The sequence below is a fragment of the Hypanus sabinus genome, chromosome 3 (assembly GCF_030144855.1).
Source record: "Hypanus sabinus isolate sHypSab1 chromosome 3, sHypSab1.hap1, whole genome shotgun sequence".
NCBI classification, from domain to species: domain Eukaryota; kingdom Metazoa; phylum Chordata; class Chondrichthyes; order Myliobatiformes; family Dasyatidae; genus Hypanus; species Hypanus sabinus.
Genome location: NC_082708.1, coordinates 179,889,388 through 179,895,387, shown reverse-complemented (window position 1 = coordinate 179,895,387; position 6,000 = coordinate 179,889,388).

Sequence of the window (6,000 nt, the reverse complement as noted above, 5' to 3'; positions counted from 1 at the left end):
AATGAACCTGAATCTGAATCTGAATAAGTCTCCGGAACCAGATGAAGTGTACCCCAGACTACTGTGGGAAGTGAGGGAGGAGACTGCTAAGCCTCTGGCGATGATCTCTGCATCATCAATGGGGACAGGAGAAGTTTCAGAGGAGTAGAGGGTTCCAAATGCTGTTCCCTTATTCAAGAAAGGGAGTAGAAATAGCCCAGGAAATTATAGTCCATTGAGACTTACTTCAGTGGTTGATAAGTTGATGGAGAAGATCCTGAGAGGCAGGATTTACGAACATTTGGAGAGGAATAATATAATTAGGAAAAGTCAGCATGGCTTTGTCAAGGTAAGTTGTACCTTAAGAGCCTGATTGAATTTTTTGAGGTTGTGACTAAACACAGTGATGAAGGAAGAGCAGTAGACGTAGTGTATGCAGATTACAGCAAGGTATTTGATAAGGTACCCCATGCAAGGCTGATTGAGAACAGAAGGAGGCACAGGATCCAAGGGGACATTGCTTTGTGGATCCAGAACCGGCTTGCCCACAGAAGGCAAACTGTGGCTGTAGATGGGTCATATTCTGCATGGAGGTCGGTGACCAATGGTGTGCCTCAGGGATCTGTTCTGGGGTCCTTACTATTCATGATTTTTATAAATGTCCTGAATGAGGAAGTGGAGGGATGGGTTAGAAAGTTTGCTGATGACACAAAGGTTGGAGATGTTGTGGATAGTGTGGAGGGCTGTCAGAGGTTACAGTGGGATATCGATAGGATGCAAAACTGGGCTGAGAAGTGGCAGATGGAGTTCAACCCAGATAAGTGTGAAGTGGTTCATTTTGGTAGGTCAAATATGATGGCAGAATATAGTATTAATGGTAAGACTCTTGGCAGTGTGGAGGATCAGAGGGATCTTGGGATCCGAGTCCATAGAACACTCAAAGCAGCTGCGCAGGTTGACTCTGTGGTTAAGGAAGCAGATGGTATATTGGCCTTAATCAATCATGGAATTGAATTTAGGAGCTGAGAGGTAATGTTGCAGCTATATTGGACCCTGGTCAGACTCCACTTGGAATACTGTGCTCAGTTCTGGTCACCTCACTAAAGGAAGGATGTGGAAACCATAGAAAGGGTGCAGAGGAGATTTACAAGGATGTGTCCTGGATTGGGGAGCCTGACCTACAAGAATAGGTTTTCTCCCATTTATTCTGAGAGAATTTATGCCGATGACAACAATAAACTTGAACTTGCCTCTGATACAGACAAGAACAGAGTTCACAGGAATGGAGTCACAGTCAGGGCAAGTGATGATGACAGCACTTGACACTCTGCCCTTCATCAGACAGGGCATTCAGAATTGGAGCTGAGACACTACTATGTGTACCTGGACTGTCTATTGTTTTAGTCACCCCTTATTATAGGAAAGGTATCATTCAATTGGAAAGAGTAGAGAGATAATCTACAAGGATACAATACAACCTTTGCATAGGGAAATGGATAGCAGGGGTTGAAAGGGTATGAGGATGAAATTCAAATTCAAATTTAATTATCATTCAACCATACATCAACACAGCGGAATCAAACAGAACCATCAGTCCTGAGCAAGATGGGTGTGATCCTTTGTGATGTTACTGGCCTTTTTCAGCACCTTTCTGTATATATGTCCTTGATGGTGGGTTCACTGGAGCTGGCGATGCATTGGGCAGTTTTAACTCCTCATTGTAGAGCTTTCCTGTCCACCACAGTGCGGTTTCTGTATCATGCAGTGATGCAGTTTGTTATGATGCTCTCTACTGTGCATCTGTAGAATGACATATAGGATGATTCACTTACGCAGGTTAGCTTTAGTCTGTCTGCTTCCTGGAAACCTTGTGATCTGCAGTTTCCAAACAACCAGTAACAAATATCCTTGCGTGCAGTTTGAATCTTCCTGTTGTACTTTCCTCACCTTCCTGCCCCAACCCTGGACAAGAGAACGGGTAGCAAAGGAGAAGAGAATTGGAGCTTAAGCTGATTCATCTACATTCAGTGGCCATTATACTAGTGTCCATTAATGCAAATATCTGTATAGCCAATCATGTGGTAGCAACTCAATGTATTAAAGCATACAGACAGTCAAGAGGTTCAGTTGTTGTATAGATGCCCATTGTCTGGCTCTCAAATGAAAGCAATAACAAATCAAATCAGATATCAGGAAGGTGCACGATAGATGTATTTGAAAAACAAAGAAACACTCAGATGGCTAAATAAAACAGCAGTGACTGGCAAGGAAAGTCAAAGCTAATGTAAAAGCAAAAGAGAGGGCATAGAACAAAGCAAAAATTAGTGAGACAATAGAGGATTGGGAAGTTTATAAAAATATATGTAGAGGAACTAAAAGCATTAGGCACTTGACAAAGTACCCCATGCAAGGCTTATTGAGAAAGTAAGGAGGCATGGGATCCAAGGAGACATTGCTTTGTGGATCCAGAACTGGCTTGTCCACTGAAGGCAAAGAGTGGTTGTGGATGGGTCATATTCTGCATGGAGGTCAGTCACCAGTGGTGTGCCTCAGGGATCTATTCTGCGACCCCTACTCTTTGTGATTTTTATAAATGACCTGGATGAAGAAGTGAAGGAGTGGGTTAGTAAATTTGCTGATGACACAAAGGTTGGGGGTGTTGTGGATAGTGTGGAGGGCTGTCAGAGGTTACAGTGGGACATTGATAGGATGTAAAACTGGGCTGAGAAGTGGCAGATGGACTTCAACCCAGATAAGTGTCAGGTAGGTCAACTATAATGACAGAATATAGTATTAATGGTAAGACTCTTGGCAGTGTGGAGGATCAGTGGGATCTTGGGGTCCGAGTCCATAGGATGCTCAAAACTACTGCACAGGGTGACTCTGTAATTAAGAAGGCATACAGTGTATTGACCTTCATCAATCATGTGATTCAGTTTAAGAGCCGAGAGGTAACATTGCATCTGTATGGGAGCCTGGTCAGACCCCACTTGGAGTACTGTGCTCAGCTCTGGTTACCTCACCATAGGAAGGATGTGGAAACTATAGAAAGGGTGCAGAGGAGATTTACAAGGATGTGTCCTGGATTGGGGAGCATGCCCTACAAGAACAGGTTGAGTGAACTTGGCTTTTTCTCCTTGGAGCGACAGAAGATGAGAGGAGGTGACTTGACAGAGGTGTATAAGATGATGAAAGGCATTGATCGTGTGGATAGTCAGAGGATTTTTCGCAGGATTGAAATGGCTAGCATGAAGGGGCACAATTTAAAGTTGCTTGGAAGTAGATACAGAGGAGATGTCAGGGGTAAGTTTTTCTTAACGCAGAGAATGGTGAGTGCGTGGAATGGTCTGCCGGTGACAGTGGTGGACGCGGATATGATAGGATCTTTTAAGAGACTCCTGGACAGATGAATGGAGCTCAGAAAAATAGAGGGCTATGGGTAACCCAAGGCAATTTCCTAAGGTAAGGACATGTTCGGCACAGCTTTGTGGGCCAAAGGGCATACATTGTGATGAAGGTTTGCTATGTTCTATGTTTCTATTTATTAAGAGGGGAAAGATGAAATATGAAAACAAGCTAGCACACAGTATCAAAGTGGGAAGTAAAAGCTTTTTCAGGCTGAATCACTGTCTAGATCTGGGGGGGAGGGGGTCTACTGCACAGGACCAAACGCAGCTGCAGAAGGTTATAAATTTAGTTGGCTCCATCTTGGGTACTGGCCTACAAAGTTAGATTAGATATTTCTGTCTGTTGGTATGCACTAAACCATCTCTTCTGATCTTTGAGCATTACATAGGATATGTGGAAACAGTATGGCCTATTGGATCATGTGCTATTTGTCCCCAGTTGCCAAGAGGAAGATATTGAATGGGTTCAATCCTGGTGGTGTTAGTTGCCTCAGTTGAGATTCATCTTTCGAGATTAGATTGAGAATGTCAGAAGGAATAGTGAGAACATGACAGAGACAGGGATGGAAGGACAGAAGGGGACAGAGGAAAATAAATGACAAGAATGATCCAGAGGAATTTTAGAATTTAAGTAACACTTGTATACACCCTTTCACTTGCACATTCTCTCCAAGTCTATATTTACAGAAAATCATGTGACTGTGACCAGCTGAACAATAGTTCTGAATGCATTGAACATAGTTATGCTTGGATATCACATGATTCACTTACGCAGGTTAGCTTTAATCTGTCTGCTTCCTGGAAACCTTGTGATCTGCAGTTTCCAAACAACCAGTAACAAATATCCTTGCGTGCAGTTTGAATCTTCCTGTTGTACTTTCCTCACCTTCCTGCTCCAACCCTGGACAAGAGAACGGGTAGCAAAGGAGAAGAGAATTGGAGCTTAAGCTGATTCATCTACATTCAGTGGCCATTATATTAGTGTCCATTAATGCAAATATCTGTATAGCCAATCATGTGGTAGCAACTCAATGCATTAAAGCATACAGACAGTCAAGAGGTTCAGTTGTTGTTTAGAGCAAACATCAGAATGGGGAAGAAATGTGATCTAAATGTCTTTGACCATGCAGAAATTGTTGGTGCCAGATGAGGTGATTTGAGTATCTTAGAAACTATTTGCTGTTTATTTTCTTGTGTATTTTGCACATGTAAGTTATGCATGGTTTTTGTTATGCCAATCTAATATTAATTTATGCTTGCCCTTGTCTTGTACAATGCTGTTGCTCTAAAATGCTAACTTTTCTGCCATTTAGCCTGAGAGAATTTATGCCGATGACAACAATAAACTTGAACTTGTCTCTGATACGGACAAGTACAGAGTTCGCAGGAATGGAGTCACAGTCAGAGCAAGTGATGATGACAGCACTTGACACTCTGGCCTTCACCAGACAGGGCATTGAGAATTGGAGCTGAGACACTACTATGTGTACCTGGACTGTCTATTGTTTTAGTCACCCCTTTATAGGAAAGGTATCATTCAATTGGAAAGAGTAGACAGATAATCTACAAGGATACAATACAACATTTACAAAGGGAGAAGGATACCAGGGGTTGGAAGGGTATGAGGATGTAATTCAAATTCAGATTTAATTATCACTCAACCATACATCAACACAGCGGAATGAAACAGGACAATCAGTCCTGAACTGGGTGGGGGTGATCCTTTGTGATGTTACAGGACTTTTTCAGCACCTTTCTATATATATGTCCTTGATGGTGGGTTGCCTGGAGCTGGCGATGCATTGGGCAGTTTTAACTCCTCGTTGTAGAGCTTTCCTGTCCACCACAGTGCGGTTTCTGTATCCTGCAGTGATGCAGTTTGTTATGATACTCTCTACTGTGCATCTGTAGAACGACGTATAGATGCACATAGTCTGGCTCTCAGATAAAAGCAAAAACAAATCAAATCAGAAATTAGGAAGGTGCAGGATAGGTGTATTTGAAAAACAAAGAAACACTCAGATGGCTAAACAGAACAGCAGTGGCTGGCAAGGAAAGTCAATGTTAATGCAAAAGCAAAAGAGAGGGCATACAACAAAGCAAAATTTAGTGAGATGATAGAGGATTGGGAAGATTTTAAAAATATATGTAGAAGAACTAAAAGAATTAGGCATTTGACAAAATACCCCATACAAGGCTTATTGAGAAAGTAAGGAGGCATGGGATCCAAGGGAATATTACTTTGTGGATCCAGAACTGGGTTGCCCACAGAAGGCAAAGAGTGGTTGCAGACGGGTCATATTCTGCATGGAGGCCGGCGACCAGTGGTGTTCCTCAGGGATCTATCCTGGGACCCCTACTCTTTGTGATTTTTATAAATGACTTGGATGAAGAAGTGGAGGGGTGGGTTAGTAAATTTGCTGATGACACAAAGGTTGGGGGTGTTGTGGATAGTGTGGAGGGCTGTCAGAGGTTACAGCGGGATATTGATAGGATGCAAAACTGGGCTGAGAAGTGGCAGATGGACTTCAACCCAGATAAGTGTCAGGTAGTTCAATTTGTTAGGTCAACTATAATGACAGAATATAGTATTAATGGTAAGACTCTTGACAGT